This window comes from Myotis yumanensis, unplaced genomic scaffold, assembly GCF_028538775.1.
Source record: "Myotis yumanensis isolate MYYU_CA2020_CCGP unplaced genomic scaffold, mMyoYum1.0.hap1 SCAF_12, whole genome shotgun sequence".
Classification (NCBI taxonomy): domain Eukaryota; kingdom Metazoa; phylum Chordata; class Mammalia; order Chiroptera; family Vespertilionidae; genus Myotis; species Myotis yumanensis.
The window spans coordinates 21,138,471-21,156,535 of NW_027223763.1; positions in this window are offsets into that span (position 1 = coordinate 21,138,471).

Here is an 18,065-nt window from a genome sequence, read left to right on the forward strand (position 1 = left end):
TTGCAATTTTCCAAGAGGTACCTGCACACATACTTATCTCAGGCCTAGGATGGAGAATGCACTGCTTGAAATTCCTTTAGAGAGAGAGGAAGGAGGAGAGGGAGAGGTAAACATCGATGTGAGAGCTGAACATAGATTGGCTGCCTCCTTCTGGGGATCGAGCCCGCAACCCATGCATGTGCCCTGACCAGGAATTGAACCGGCAACCTTTCAGTACACAGGATGACACCCAACCAACTGAGTCACATCCTCTAGTGCTGAACTTTTGTACTTTTAATCTGCTTGGAACTGGATTAAAAGTCAGGAGACCTCACTTTATGTCCCAATCATGCTGTGTAACTTTAAATAATTTGCTTACTAACTTCGAGCCACACAGAGTTATCACGAGGCTCAGATGAAATAATATGTGTGACATCTCCTTGTAAACAGAAAGCCACTATAAAAGCAAGAACTAGTACTGTTATTATTATTAATTATTTTATGCATAAAGGGGAGTGGTTTCCATTAGAAGCTAGAGGTAGAAAAACATCAACTCCTCATATATTCTGGTCATCTTGGATCAAATTGCAATTTAAATCTATATGGGTAAATGACTAAGGGGCATAACACTGAAATACCTTCCTATAATTTTAAAAGCAAGCATAAACGTGATGTGGTGCCATGTGATATTGGAATGAGCACAGGACTTAGCGTTGCAAGTACATGTGACTGCAGGAAACCCAGCCAGGTCTTTGGAGAACTGGAAAGCCTGCTTCCAGCTTCTGTTCTCCACTGCTTTCCCTGGGGCCACATGGTCTCTCATCTCCACCTCTCCCTGTTTAGCTGCTCCATTCTCCCTTCAGTGGACAGGCTTTCACTGCCAGATTGTTGGGTTTTGGTACCCATAACCTTTAGTTACATGTGGCCACCATTGCATCAAATCTGGCATCATCACTACACTACCTGAGTGACATCTCCTGGGAGAGAGCCGCTATCTGATCCTCCCAGGTGGATACCAGTCCAAACCACTGTGGCTGCAGGTGAGTGGTCATCTTTTTTTTTTTTAATCCTCACCCGAGGACATGTTTTTATTGATTCTTTTTAGAGTGAGAGTAAGGGGAGAGGGAGGGAGGGAGGAAGGGAGGAAGGGAAGGCATATAGCTCTTCACAGTGTACATATCACATTCTTATATATCAATCCATTTGTCCCCACTATAGTCCGGAATTAGTCTTACTTCACTTTACAAATGAGACACAAACAAAGCACAAGGATAGTGAGTAGTGGAACCTGGATCTAATTTTTGACATGCAGTGTTCTAGGTGTTTTAGTATTTTAGAAATTATTGGCCTGTAGACTATCTAAATAAAGATTTCGTGGAGACAGTTGGATCCTCACTCTAGAGATATACATTTGGACAGCATATCCATTTAGGTTATATATGTATGCATAGTGGCAGTGAATGAGATGTCTAGGAATCTATTTGTAGAGTAAGAACAGAAGAGAACCCAGAACAGATGCCTGAGAAACACTAACATTTAGTGATGATCGGAGGAAGAGAGTCCATAGGAGACAAAAAAGAAGCACCCCAAGATAGCAGAAAATCCAGGATGGGTGGTATTTTACACAAGCCATGGGAAGAAACTTCTCAAGAAGGGAGTGATCAACAGGGTCAAAGGCTTTCAAGGGGCCAAGAACCGTAAAATGCCCTTGGGGATTACAATAGGAAGGTGATCAGTGGCTTTAACCAGCAGTGTTAGGATAGGGGTAGGGATGGAGGTCAAACATCAGTGGAATGAATGAAAAGGGAGTGGGAAGTATAGAAGTAGGAACAGTGCGTTCAGCCAACTGCTTTAAGAAGGAAGGCCTGGGGGAAGAGGGGCAGGAACAGGGTGGAGGAGGTCAATGGGGGGAAAAAAGTACACATCTGTAATACTTTCAACAATAAAGATACATTTTTAAAAAAGAAGAAGTTTGGCCCTGAAGGGGCGGTAGAAAGATACAATGTAGATAGGGGTTGAGTGAATATTTATTTTTTTTAAAGATGGGAGAAGTTTGAACCTGAAGGATATTTAAATTCTGAAGGATCCAAAAGAGAAGGAAGAATGTGAAAGTGAACGAGTCAGGGCCTAATGGTGGAACAAGGCCCCAAGGAGCAGAAGGGAGGAACCAGAGGTCCAGGTGGAATGCCTCACGCAATTTGACAGAGCAAAGAAAGAAAGGATAGACATTCAGGCTGCTAAGTTTGCTGGGTTGTTGTAGGCACTGGGGAATTTTTGATTTTCCTTTTCTCTGTATAAATGAGAAGCAAGGACATTTCCCAAGAGTAAGGGAAGTGGTGGATCAGGAGATCAGGGATGATCTAGAGTTGCTTATGACAGTGTCACTGATACCACTGCCCTGCTGTTGCCCAGTCCCTCCCTGTCCTTTACTTCACTCTCACACTCTCTACTTCATTCATTCACTCCCTCATTCATGCGGACAACAATGGAATCAATAGGTTTGTAGCAGGCCATGGGATATGCACTGGGAGTAAAAGGTAAAAAGCACACTGGGCATTGGGTAGGCATAGGATGGCTGCAGGGGAAAGTAAGCTCTACCTGACCCTGTGGAAGGGACAGTCAATTACCCCCCAATATCCATCTCTCTTTCCTCCATGGAAAGGGAATTTATCTTGGTCCATGGCTACTAGATCATAACACATTTCCCAGTCCCCTTTCTGATTAGATCGGGCCATATGACTAAGTTCTGACCAATGGCTGTGAAGGAAAGTGATATAGGTCATTTCCAGGTTGGTCCTTAAAGGGATGGGACATGCCCTGCTTTTCTTTTTCCATTTTGCTGCCTGGAATGAGGACAAAGTGGTTGTTTGCTCATGTGGACGCTATAGAGGAAGAGCGTGGAGCAACACCATAGAAAGAGCCTGGGCCTCCTTGTTACGTTCTTCATTTACTACTCGGGACTTTAGAGACAGCGGAGCTCTGTGTGGGGTCAGCACCGGCCTCAGCTGAGGGGAGCTGGAGAATGGCGGAGGGACCATGATGCAGTTTCATTGGGGACAATGGTGGTCCTGAGTCTTTAGCTCTGCATGTTGGGAGACTCAGCGGGAAGAGAAAGGACTTGTGCTGGTGCCTTCACACTCATAATCTCATTTAGTCCTCATATCAACCTTACAGAATGTGCATTATTACCTTCATTTTACAGATGTGAAACCCACAGAGGTGAACTAAGGTGACCCAACGTGCAGCTGTGGAGCGTCCAGCCAGGGCATGCATTTCTGCAGAGCTTTCGGCTTTGTTCTTTCCCTTCCCCAAGAGGCTCCTTCTTGCTCCCGTGAGGGCCCCAGGCTGCAAGGAGCTCAGATACTTTCATCAGCCCTGTGGCTTTGCAGGAGTGAGAACCCAGTCTTCCCTTCCAGACCACAACATCCTGTGGCCATGTGTCCCTCGCGCACTGACACCTTTGAGGCCCTGCATGCACTGTGTTGATAGGGCCAAGAGGAGGGGAAGAGAACAGAAATGCCCCCAGGCCAAGAACCCTTTACAATGGAGCCAGGTGCTATAAATGTCTCCAGTTGCATGCCCCTCTCCACACACGCACATCTGGAATGCCGTATAACCCCTTCCCTCTCCAACCCCCTCTGCAGTGATGACTTCCTGGAGCATTTTAATGACTCGCCATTATAAATAATATACTCTACCCTTTCTTGTAAAAAAAAAAAAAAAAAAAAAAAAAAGCCAGAGGTTTCTGCAAAACTAGCAAATTACTCCAAATCATAATTTCATCAAAAAACATTGAAAAAGAAAAAAGAAAAAAAAAAGAACCCTTCATACCCTGAGGTAGGAAAGGTTTGGAGATTTATGTCTTTCCTTGAACACACAGATTTATAACAGTGGATAATGTACATTCATTTCATCCATATTTATACCTGAATTGATGCGGAGTCTGGTATCCATTACTTTAATCTATGTAACTTGATCATCAGAAATCTGAACCATAATTTTAACACGTATTACAAAGAGTTTCTTTTTGGCTTAAAGGAAAATGATGGCAGGGAAGAAAAGCCATTAAGAGCCAGCTGCAGTCACTTACTGGCGCTGCACTTCCTTCTGCAATGCGTGTGGGTCCCCCGCCACACTTGCCATCCCTTACCTTCCTGGATGCACATTCACTCCCATTTGGAACCCCCAGCACTAACTGTACCATGAATGGAGCAGGAGAGAGAGAAGCAATTCGGGGGAAATTCACATAAATAAATCTCTGATATCGTGGCCAACCCAGAGCTCCCAGGGCGGCAGTGGTTAATGGGCCAGTAGTAGCCTCCAGTCACTTAGGAGAAGTGAAAAAACGCACAGCCTGATCAAAGCTTCCCTCTGACAGACAGTGGAAATCAAACCCAGATCCTAGTTCTCAAACAGCATTGCTGGCACTCAGCACATGGTTCCTGTCCAACTTCTGAGCACCAAATATTAGCCTGACTTAACATTCCAAATGCCTGTCCCTGGACGAAAGCCAAGGAGGGGATTTTTCAGAGATCTGGGCCCCAGGATTATATAGGGTAGAAGATGAGGAAAGGCCCCTGGGACCTCACTCAGGCAGCTGTGTGTCAGAGAACTCTCTCGAACCACCATCTCCGGGTTTTTCTAAAGTCACATAAGGACCAGGAGGGCAGATCTTTTTGTTTGTTTTGTCCTCTGGTATGATCAGGGCTGATACATAGTAGGTGCTTTCATTTGTTGAGGAAGGCCTTTGTTACAAGCCATGCCAGAGCTATAAGTTACTGTGTGAGTAGATCATGTACCGTAGCAAAGGATGAAAACTATAGGATTTTATGAAATTAGCAGTACTGTTAGAAGGGAGTAAAAGCAATTAAATCCATTACTTTCTATTCTTGTACCTCTAAACTCTCTTCCATTATTATATATGTCAAAATAATGTCTCATGTTTTAGAAATACTTCAAGATTTTAAAGCATGACATCATTCAATGTTGATAGCAATCCTGTGACATAATTGTAACTAATACCATTCCCATTTCACAGATGAGAACGTCAAGGAGCAGAGTTTCCATAGCCTAGTGCAGTGGTCGGCAAACTGCGGCTGGCGAGCCACATGCGGCTCTTTGGCCCCTTGAGTATGGCTCTTCCACAAAATACCGACTTCTGCACACGGGCCACAAAGTTTCAATCGCACTGTACATGCGTGCCCGCATGTGGTATTTTGTGGAAGAGCCACACTCAAGGGGCCAAAGAGACGCATGTGGCTCGCGAGCTGCAGTTTGCCGACCACTGCTACTGGCTAGTAGCAGGAAGCACTGGGCTTTGAGCATTGTGTCTTTTGATTCCCGGTCTCATGTTCTTTTCTGTACACTACACCGGGCCAGAGGAAAGGACAGAGTGAGTAAGGAGGGCATTTTAGTAATGGCTCAAGACAGCTGGTCATGCCCCAGTCAGAACCCAGGACAAGATCGTCAACCCATAAGTCACGAGGGCTGCTACTTGCATTTCTCTAGTGCAGGGGTCCTCAAACTTTTTAAACAGGGGGCCAGTTCACTGTCCCTCAGACCGTTGGAGGGCCGGACTATAGTTTTAAAAAATAACTATGAACAAATTCCTATGCACACTGCACATATCTTATTTTGAAGTAAAAAAAAAAGGGAACAAATACAATATTTGTATTTGCATGTGGCCCGCAGGCCGTAGTTTGAGGACCCCTGCTCTAGAGCCTCCTGAGGATGGTCTTAGATTTGACTGGATCTCAAGAGAACAAATTCCAGCTGTCTGAACCTTGAAGTCAGACAGGACAATAATTTGGCTTCATAGTTCTCTGATGAAAACTATTTTTTACTGTGAGAATGTCTATATGTATACTACATATATAATATGTAATATATATGTATATATATACACACAACTATAAATATTTAAAAATTAAAAGCAAAATAAAGAATTATTATCTTTTAGCAGCAGAAAACATCCAACTATAATGTGTCCTATAAAACACTGGGCTTCTCTTGCCGAAACCGGTTTGGCTCAGTGGATAGAGCGTCGGCCTGCGGACTGAGGGGTCCTGGGTTCGATTCCGGTCAAGGGCATGTACCTGGGTTGTAGGCACGTCCCCAGTGGGGGATGTGCAGGAGGCAGCTGATCGATGTTTCTCTCTCATCGATGTTTCTGACTCTCTATCTCTCTCCCTTCCTCTCTGTGGAAAATCAATAAAATATATTTAAAAAAACAACAACAACAAAAAAAAAACGAAAAAAAAACAAAACACTGGGCTTCTCAAGAGAGTCCCAGGAAACTGGGGAGGGACACTAAGGCTCTTCACACACCATGTCGCAGGCACCATCAGAGGCAGGCAGTGCAAGTTCATGACATTGAGATCATCAACCCTGTTTGTAGAAAAGGACACTGGGGGTCAGAGAAGAGTCCTGGCTGGGGTTCCACATATAGTGAGCAACCGCGAATGCATTGGGATTTGAGCCCAGGTGTGTGTTGCTTCACAGTCCATGCCCCAACCCATCTTCCCCGTTAACATGCTACCAGTTGCATCTGGAAAACAAGAGAGACTAAATCCTAAACAGCTTGAAAAAGAAAATTTCTTATACCCTGGGATAGCTTCTTCAAAAATACTTCCCTTATGTCCCCAACCAGATGTGAGCTTTATCTCCTTTGAACTTAAAATGATTACTTTGCTGCAAATTTTTGGCAAACGTTCACACTCAACACACTTGATTGGGGCTCTAATCCTGTGATGTAAGTACTGCTATCACCCCATTGCCACCAAATAGATGAACTGACATTTATTTAAAAAGACCAATGACTTGGCCAAGATCGAACCGTGAGACTGGACTCCTGTGCTCAAGTTCTGTGGCCCAGACTCCAGCCCAGGACCCCTGGTTTCAAGAACCACGCTACTTTCCACTTATTGAAAATGAAAAAGAGAACAGAATGTGTTACCTTTCTCTTAGTCATTTTTACATGACCCTCTGGGCTAATGAAACAGCAAGGTTTTATTGTGCACTTGCCGTGTGCCGAACTGAACTGTGGAATCGGATGACAGAGACCCCTACCCCACAGCCTCTGCCCTCAAGGGATTAACAACAGAGCTGGGAGTTGGAACTGAAAGTCACATGGGCACAGGCTGGTCTGTTGCCCCTTAAATGTCCCTGAACCTCACCAGGTTTCCTATGTCTCCACATTTCAGCAGCTCGGCTCAGTGTCTGGTATACGGCTGCCAGAGCTCTTGCACACAGCTGTGCCCACCTCTGGCACACCTGCTGGGCACCTGTAAAACCATCTGGTCCAGTCAAAGCCCTGAATCTCCTCACTGATTCCATACCTAGCAACTCACTCTCTTCAGTTCTCACAAACACCGAATTTTCACTTTATTCTCCCATTTCATGTATTGGATTTGGACTTGACCCACAGTACTAGAATAACTTCATTTTCAAGTCCTGATTGCAGGGTAGTCAGTGTGCTGGACCCTTCATACTTGCCTCTCTAATCCCCACAACAGCTACAGGAAAGAGGAGAACTGTGGTCCCTGTGTTACTGACTTGGAAATGCAGGCTCCGGGCAAGGTGAAGGACATTGCCTGAGGTCATGGCCCACAATCTGAGCCTGAAAGCTCATAAGGAAGTGCAGGCAAACCTCAAATAAGGGGTGAAGTCTATTGATATGAAAAAGAAAACCTTTTGTAAAATAATCTTGCTTTTCCCACGATGTCAGTTATCTGACACACGTTTGAGGATGGCTCCCACATTAGAACATACTTTGAGACTGATAGGTCCATGGATGTAAGAATCATCCAAACCTATGAAAAATTTTTATAAGACTTTATCTGAGTCAAACTTGATGACAACTTCTGGGGAGCAAGACCTAAAATGCTCCAGAGAATGACAGTTTTGCAGTTTCTTTTGTGCATTTGGAATTAAGGAGGGACTGTAAGGAAGATTTTAAGGAGGCGGGAGAAAGCAGGGTGGGAACTGGATTACAGGATAGTTAATAAGATTATGTATTCTTCTGAGGGTGGTTATGCCTTGGAGGGACATTGCTTCTGGAATTTCAAAGGTGTGTTAACTTAGATGCACAAGAACAATGGACAGAGCGGCTTAAAAACCCTTCACTAAAAAAGTGATAGGCCAAGGGCATGACTACGCTCTATGCCCTGCCCAGGTATTATGGTTTACTGCAGCATCCCTTTTTTGTCCACAGACCCAGAAAACCATAAAATCAAAAAATAAACACATTTTTTATGTTATCAAGGAAAAATTTTTTTAAATCTCTTCTGTGGCTCTCAACTACTTATATGAAATACACACATTTTACCATGTGCTGTTTTTACATGCAAATCCCCACTTTCAAAGAACTTATCTGCTTTACAGAGGGATTGTATGTGTGTGTACGTGTGTACATATACATCTATTTTATAGATACAAATATTTAATACATAGGTAAAATTAATTGTCTTAGCTAATCTTGAAATGACAGAAATGGGATTTGAACCAAGCTTTCCAGACTCCAAACACTTGTTGGGGTTCTAGCCAACAAGCATTGCTTCTCAACTTTGCCTGCACTGGGAATTTATAAAAATCTGATTCTCGGGTTCCAGTCCCAAAGATTATGACATGATTGGTCTTGTTGACCCCAACATGAGGGCTTTAAAAGCTCCCCAGATAATTCTAACGCACTGCGAAGTTGAGAACCTCAGCTCAAGCCATTACTCCATGTAGCAGTTTCTTACTGCTGCTGTGAGAAAGTAGCATGAACTTAGTGGCTCAAAACAAGACACTTATAATGTTAATTTCTGTAGTTCAGAGATCAAAATGGGTCTCACTGGGTTAAAATCCAGGTGTCAGTAGGGCTATGCTCTTATCTGGAGGTTCTAGGGGAGAATCTACTTCTTGCCCTTTCTAGATTCTAGAGGCTCACACGCTTAGTTTGTGGCCCTTTTCATCCATCTTCAAAGCCACAAAGCAGGTCAAGTCCTTCTCACATAGCATCCCTCTGACTTCTTCTGCCTCTCTTTTCCTGTTTACGGACCCTTGTGATTACACTAGGCTCACCTCACTTATCCAGGATAACCTCCCTATTTTTAAAAATATATTTTTATTGATTTCAGAGAGGAAGGGAGAGGGAGAGAGAGATAGAAACATCAGTGATGAGAATCATTGGTTGGCTGCCTTTGCACAACTCCTACTGGGGATCGAGCCCGCAACCTGGGCATGTGCCCTTGACCAGAATCGAAGCAGGTCCCCTTCAGTGCAGGCTGATGCTCTATCCACTGAGCTAAACCAGCCAGCTGGGGCTAACCTCCCTATTTTAAAGTCAGATGATTAGCCACCTTAAATCCACTGCTACTTCATTTCCCTTGCTATGTGCGGAGACATAATCCCAGGTTCTGGGAAAGTAGGAGATGGACATCTGTCTGCTTACCACAATGGACTAGCAATTGTAAATTAAATTTATAAAAACACAGGGTTTCCCTTCTACTGCACCTGTTCACAGTGGGGAAAGTCAGCCAGCGGTGTGTTCTTTTACAGAAGAGTCACGACCTAGCTGCTGGGTATAGGGAAACATCTCCCTTCTGCTCCCCTCCCTCTTCCTTCCCACTAGTAAGAAGAGCAGCTAGAGCCTGTCACTCTCTGGGCTTCCCACAGCTGCTGTCACCCCACATGAAAACAGAGCCCAGGTGACCAGCGTTCCCAGTCCACCATGGGAGGAGGCAATATGTGTGCTGCCATATGTGTGTGAGGCACCTGGGCCAAGCATGTGAAGAGTGGGTGGCAGGTTCACGGAGGGGAGGTACCCTTTGCAATTTCCTGGAGGAAGACCTAAGAAATAACAGAGGGCTGGGTGTGTTTGCCTCGCTCACACTTCCTGATCATTTCTCAAGAAATAGAGGTTGGTTCTGGTTTTCATTCTGAAAATCCAAGGAAACGCCTTGAACGTGATGCTCGTGCTGATTTAAAAATTATCCTCCGAGTTCTCCAACATTCAGAATCCATCAATTATCAAGATGCAAAAGCCTCCAAATATTTGTCATGACAGCACTATCATTATGTTAAGTTATTATGACAAGAAGGGGAGGGGAGCCGTTTAACCCCAGTCAAGGTGTGTGTGTCTGGGGGTGTGTGTTTGCTGTACATCAGTTTAGGATTCCTATAACAAGTTTGCAATGTACAGCCGTATCTCAGTACCAATTTCTCAGTCACAGAGGTCACTGCACTTACATACCGAAGCATCTTTATTTCCAAAGACATTTATACCTACATTAAATGTAGAGAAGAAGAAGAAAGTTCAATGAATTGTTCTCCACGAGCACCCAAAGTTGAATGAACTGACATTGGCTCCGAAGAATTCATCTTCATCAATGTTACTGCCTCTGCTCCCGTAAAAGTGAGTGATTGGGATACAAAAAATATGCTATCAACTTTTTACCAAAAAATAAGCAGTTTAGATCATCTGTTTCCATAAAACAGCACTGTGCATCCTATGTCAAGCCAGAGCATCCTCTGTGTGACTGACTTGGGAAACCAAGTTGACAATCTAAGTTCTAATTATCTGCACCCTCGTCAGTCTGTTACTGCTCAACATGGGGGACTGTCCCCGAGGAGTGTCAGAAAGGACGTTCTGTGGGCTGATGGGAAGCAGCTGAAATAGATCCACTGGGCTTTTTAATGCAGATGAAGCATAGTGCCCTGAGGAGCTGCAGGGGATCGAAGAACCCTGATTGGAAGGTTCGAGTGTGTTCCATCTGTTACTCCTCTTGCCATTTCATTAATGCCTCGTGTAAAGGCAGGCAGAGTTCCAGCTGGTGACAAGGTATCTGCTTGACAGGCCCAAGGCCTGCGTCTCCTCTCCCCTGGCAGGGTCAGCTGTTCGCAGGGGCCTAGCCACTGTCCACCTCCAATTGCAGTCAAAATGCAGTTAACTCTTGTGTGTGATGGGGGAACAAGCATGACCTTGGTCAGTCAGATGGCCTTGGGTTTGCATCACAGCGCTCTCACTTCCTCACTGTGGGTCCATCCAAACACGAGTTAAACTAAAGGTTAGAGCCCTCATCTGAAATAGAATGGAAATCTAATCATATAAATGCCAGTGCTATAGTGAGATGTATCTGTGAGACTTCAGTATGCAGCTTCTTTCTTCATCCATGTTATTTACAATTTGTGGATGAAGACTAGAAAATTAAAGACAGGCCGATGGTTTTACAGGTATCCCCCGGTTTTTGAAAGCTCACCTTATGAGACTTTGCTTTTATGAAAGACCTACAATACTGCTACCAGTTTTCACTGATCAAAAGAAAGGTGATGATGATTTTTGCATTTACGGGGGGGAAAAAAGGCGAAAAGCAAAATTAGCATTTAGTATTTGTTTTACAGGGAGTCTTTATAGAGGCAGTGGGTACCCAGAGCAGCAAGACTGGCCCCGCCAAGCTACTTCCCTGGAAACTACACTCAGCATCTCAGCCTCAAGCCTCTGCCTGTAGCAGCATTGAGCTGCATCTGAGAGCATCTGTGCTTTATCTCGATTTATCTTGTGCATCCTTTAGTAAGAAGTGTCCTAAGGTATCAGAAAAGCCTGGTTGTACAAAATTAAGCGTTTTAATCTGATGAATGAAATGAAGACATGGTGTGTTGAATTTGGGATCTGGGAACAATAAAAAAAATTTTCCATATAAATGAATGGTAAATGCTTCTTCTCTTTACACCATTTCAGCTTACAAAAGATTTTATAGGGACAGTTTATTTTCGGGTAGTGGGGGAAATCTGTATACTTCTGATGAGTTTTAAAAATGTACTATAGAGGCGTTTGATCTCTTTTCCAGCATACTTTTCTTCATGATTTAAACAACACAGATCTAGTGCCAGACTGCCTGCACTGGAATTCTAGTGCCACCACTGACTGGCTGTGCAATCTTGGATAAGTAAGTTAACCTCTCTGTGTCTCTGTTTCATGGTTCATAATATGGAGATACTAGTTTTTACTTCAGAGGGTTGTTATGAGGATTAGATGAGTTAATACAAGTAAAACACTTAAATAGTGCTTGCTACTTAGTGTTTGCTGTTGTTGTTATTTTCAAAAATATTTGAATGTTATTATTTTTACCTTCCCCGTGACTAGCTTAGGCAGTTCATTCATTTCCATCGGCAGGGAGTTGTTTCAGAAAGGAAATAAGAGAAGATTCTCTTTGAATTTCAAATGCCTAGCTCTCAGGGAAATAGAAATGACTGAGAGCAATATGAAAAAATATGAACAAGGCACCTGCTTCCAAAGCTAGACGTGTTCTTGAAATGGATAAGAAGAGGTATTGGAGAGAAAGGTAGTGTAGTCAGCATTAGTGGGTACCTGGAAAAGCCTGCCCGCTGATTTCACTGACCCCATGTGGGGCTGAGGGCCAGTGGTGAAAGGAATGGGAGGAACCCCGGGCATTTATGGAATGCAAAAGCAGAGGCGACTTGTGCTTCCTTTCAAGGTAGAGTCTCTGGGAGGGGCAAGACCCTCACCCCCACCCCCACCCCACTCATAAAAGAAGCGGCTACGCTGTGCTATCCAGGCAGATAAGGCTGGGAGACCCTCACAAAAATTCTTCCTACCATAGCCTTGTATAGAAAGCATAATTCCTTCACACTTCAGAGGAAGACCAGATTATCCATTGGAAAAAGCCAGGCCTGGAGGATTCTCGAGTCTAGGAAAAAGGAATGACTCCTGGTGCTCTCCGCGGACTACAGATCACAGATCGGATGGCAGGATGGATGTTTCAGCAGATGTCAGCATGGACAGATGACACTGAGGACCAGATGCCCCCTGGTCCCAGACAGGAACAATATGGGAGCTCCCCTGAACTTGGACGCACGCCAGGGAGACTCGGGGGATGATCCTCAATTAACTGAAATTAAATGTCCACTCTTTGGATTTTAAAAAAGGACCTAAGTTGGATTCCAGAAAAATTTTGAGAAAGTTCTTTATCTTATACACTGGACTTTACAGACCAAGATTTAGATTGATTACATGTAGAAGGACTTGTAGAAGCACAGTTTTAAACTTATGACTGGATGAGCGATTTGTTTTTAATTTAAAATAATTTTCTTAATTGTGATCTCTGAACCATCTACATGTGGAATTTAGTAACGCCCATCTATTAAAACACATTTTAAAAATTTATTGTATAATAGTGCAAATATGTATGTGAGAGAAACATGTATAATGAAACCCACATTCCCATTTACCATCTTCAACAATTATCAATTCAATGTCAATCTTGTTCTATCAACTCATAATGCCAACCTCCAAGCCTTTATATTATTTTGAACCAAATCCTAGACTTACTATTTCTTTTTTTTTTTTCTTTTATTAGTATTTTTATTTATTTATTTATTTATTTTTTTTATTTTTTTTATTTATTTTTTTTATTTTATTTTTTTATTTTTCGCTTAAAGTATTACAAAGGGTATTACATAAGTATCCTTTCCCCCCCCCCCCCACCCTTGACAAACTTACTATTTCTTTAGTTCAGTAAATATCCCAAAGAATAAGAATTCTTTTAAAGAACATAATTCTAATACTATTAATCTGCATAATACTTTAAGTTATTCCTTGATATCATAAAAAATCCAGTCCATGTCAAATATTTCTAATTATCTCATAAATTTGTTTCCACAGTTTGTTTCTTTGAATCAAGATCCAAACAATTTCCACATATTGCATTTTTTGGCGGTTTCTTAAGTCTCTTTTAAATTATAGCTTCTCTTCTCTCTATCATTTTCCTTACAATTTATTCGTTGAAGAAATCAAGTCCTTAGTGATGTCCTGTACAGTTTTGCTGAGGGCCAACTCTATAGTAATATTTAACATGTCATTCAAGCACAGCATTTCCCATGAACTCAATCTAATTTAGGTTGATGTTTTGGGAAAAAATACTTCATAGAACGTATTTCATAATTTCAACAGGAGGCCCAGTGTTCACTCTTCTCTCTTTTTTTGATGTGAGTAGCCACTGATTTTCATTGTCTAGATCCACTATTTTATTAGATGTTTGAAATGCATTAGATCTAATTCTTCCCCTCTTCATTTGTTAGCTGGGATACTTTTATGAAAATAAACCTCAGGATACTTGGCTATCCTGAGGTTGTATAGGAAAGGCAGGTAGAATACTTGATTTTTTTCTCTACTTACTGGTTTTTATAAACCAGTAGGAGTGCTACTCCGTCACTGGTCCTCTCTGGAAGTCCTGTACTATCCCTTGGTTTCCCTAAGCTCTACCCACTCCTATGTACATAATCCCCTTATTAGACTCACTTCGTTACCCAGTGTGACCGGTGCCATCTGTTTCCTGATGGGATCCTGATTGATACAATTTCCAATCAAGAAAATAGTAATGAGATTATTAGTCTAAGGGACACATTTTGCCTCAATTCCTTCAGTTATTCTAAAATCAGAAACTCAGATAAATTCAAATTATTGAAAAGCAAAATACCTAGACCTCAGTAAATTGTCTCTAGACAGAAAGTCACTCAATGCGTTTTGCTTTCACCTCTATGCCCTCAGCTTTTAACCAAGGGTCAATACAGGAAATAGTCATATGCCATGTCCGTTCCTGCATCTTCAGTAAATGTACTGGTGGAAACAGGCATCCATTATTGTGACCAATGTCCCTGACATGGTGACATGAAAAGAGCACTAGATTTGGGGTTGGGAGATACAGGCTGAAACTCCTGCTCTATAATTTACTAGTCACAAAACCATATTTCTCTGAGTTTCAGTCTATTCTTCTGTGAGACAAAAAATACTTATACATTTGTGAGTATTAATGAAAAAATGGAGAGCTTTTTAAAGAGCTCCATAAATATTCATGCATAGTGTATTACTTTTTTAAAAAATTTAACACAGGCAAAGCTTTTCTTTACTAAAGAACTATAATTCCTTTATCCTATTGAAAAGCAGTCTATAACCCATTGTGAGTTTATATATTTTTGCTTTAACTTATAAGAAATGTACAATTAACAGTAATGTTTTATTATAATGAGCATATTTTACTAGTATTTATAGACATATTTTTATTTATTCCCTTTTGATGATATTATGGCATATGTATATTAGATTTTAAGGTATATAAAATTATTTTTTTAGAAGAAAATGGGATCTAAACCAAAAAAAAGCGCCAATACTTAAAAAAGAAGAATTTGCCCATAATTTTATTGCCTCTGGGATAAAGACTCTCATTCATCTTTCTGAATCATTCCTCTTTAATTCTGCACCCAAGCAGCGTGTAGCATGATGGTCCAACCTCCTATATTCACAATTTATTATTTGAAAATCAGCAAGATTCACATCTGCTTGTCTATAAAAAGATATGTGTATGCAGATATGTAGATAAATGGATATATATCAATCCATACTCTACGATTTATTGGCACAAGAGCAAGAGCAAAAAGGAGGAGGAGAAAAATGGAGGAGGAAGAGGGGGAGAATGCACATGTAAGGAGGAAATTATCTTCTTCCTTTGAGTTAAAGTGCCCATTTCAAACTTTTCTCAACATTCCTTTCCAAGTAAGGATCCAGAATCACTACCATCAGTACACTAAACTCTGCTCATCAATGTTCTTTTATTGGTTCCTGCCCATCACATGACTCTATTCATGAATATTCTGTTCTTATTCCACGGAGAGAGGAGCTCATTTCGCATCATGCTCAGCAATCAGCACCACTTCCTGAGACCACAGTCCAGATGAGATGCCATTCCCTAACCTGAGAAGTGACAGAACAGAGCTAGAAAACAAGCCTTGTCTGTTAGAATAAAGTGAAGTTCTTAAACTATAGAACGATTAACTTATTGCAGGCAAAAGGAAGATTTTAAGCGAGGAGCAAGAGTAAATAGAAATGTCCGAGACAGTTGTAAGTCAAGTCAAGTTGGAAGAATTTTAAACACACTTCCTCAGGCCAAACAAAGATCTTATTTGTATATGGCCAAGTCTGATTTACTAGGGAAAGGGGCTCACTGTCTATATGAAACATCCTTTTGAAAGACACCTGCAGCAGTACTATTATACTAGGGAGAGCACAAGGTCATTAAGGGCTCTGTCAATCAACTGACTGATTCCTCCAGATAGGGCTGGTGAACAAAGAGGGCACTTCTCGGTTTCAGACTGAAAGTCACACACCACCTGCTCCAAGCCCTAGGGTTTTGAGAAAAGGAGAAGTTAACATAATCTACTTCCATGCAAAGAGAAACAATTGGTTCTCAAAGCCAGCCTTGAGGAATTCTTTTGTCCAAGCAGAAGCCAATTCTTCAGAAGTGTCCAAAAACACTTCTGGGTTCCTTTATCTCTTCATCATAAGATGATTATCAGTAAAGAAATATGGTAGCCAATACCATATTTAAAAATACATAAAACTCTTATGTTTCTGAAACTACAAGTAAATAACAAAACCGTAAAAATGTTTGATTACTTGCTCATCCATTTAGTTTCCCCCCCTCAACATGCAATATACAAATTTTCAGAAAGAATTGAAAGAATTCTACCATCAACACCTATGTGCCATTGTGCCAATAACCTAAATTCTATCATTAACTTTTACTAGACTTGCATCACATACCTATCTATTCCTCCCTTTATACATACACTAGAGGCCCAGTGCATGACATTCATGCACTGGGGGGTGGGAAGTGGGGCCCCTCAGCCTGTCCTGCTTCCTCTCTCAGGCGGACATCCCTCTAGGGGACCTTAGCGCTGCCTCGGAGGCGGGAGCGGCTCCTGCCACTGCAATTGCGCTCACCAGCCATGAGCCCAGCTTCTGGCTGAGCACACTGATCACCAGGGGGCAGCTCCTGCATTGAGCACCTGCCCCCTGGTGGTCAGTGTGTGTTATAGCGACCGGTCGTTCCTCCATTCAGTCGCTATGCATATTAGGGTTTTATTATATAGGAGTGTTCTATCTATTTTAAGGTATTTCAGAGCAAATTGCAGACATCTGAATATTTCCATCTAAATACTTCATTACCCATACCATTAGAGTTCAATATTTGTTGGATAATTATTTTCTATGGGTGTAAATTTCACATACAACGAAATACACAAATCTTAACTATAATTGTTTAATTTTGATAATGCACACATCTGTTGTAACCCAAGCCCCTATTAAGATATAGAATATTACCATGATCTCAGATAGTTTCTCTTTCCCTTTTCTGATCAATCGCTACCTTTTTCTACACTGGAGGTAATCCTTGTTCTAATTATTTTTCCAACATAGATTAGATTTGTGTGTTGTAGACTATCATATAAATAGAATGATGCAGTATATATCTTGTGTATATCTTTTGCTCAACATAGTGTTGTTAACGCATGCAAATATCAGTAAGTTTTTCCATTTTATTATTGAGTAGTGTGCTATTGCATGAATATAACCATTTTGCTTACCCATTCTTATACTGATTGACATCTAGAGTTTCCAGATTGTACTATTATGAATAAAGCTCTTATACACATTTCTTTTAATTTACTTCAGGTAAATAACTATGGTTGGGATTGCTGGATATTAGGGTAGGTATACATTTAGTTTCATAAGAAACTGTGCAGCCATTTTTCTAAAAAAGGTTACAATCTATGTGTGAAAGATCACTTATTCCACATCTTCATCAACAACTGATTTTATCGGCATTATGATAGAAGCCATTCTCTTGTGTGCAAAGTGGTATCTTCTTGTGGTTTTAATTTGCATTTCCCAGTTGAGCAATTGTGCATGTGCTTATTGGTCATTCCCATATCTTCTTTTGTGAAATGTATTTTTAAATATTTTGTCAATTTTTAACTGAATGCTTTATATTTTTATTATTGAAACTAGAGGCCCGGTGCATGGGGTTCTCGCAATCTGGGACTCCTTGGGGGATGTCAGAGGCCCAGTACACGGATTCGGCCTGATCCCCACAGGCCAGGCCGAAGGACCCTAGCAGATCTCCCCCTTGAGATTCATCAATCTGTTCCATGTTTCCATGCCAGTGCATTGAGTGTCTGCCTCCTGGTCGTCAGTGCACGTCATAGCTACCGGTCAAACAGTTGAACAGTCACTTAGGCTTTTATATATA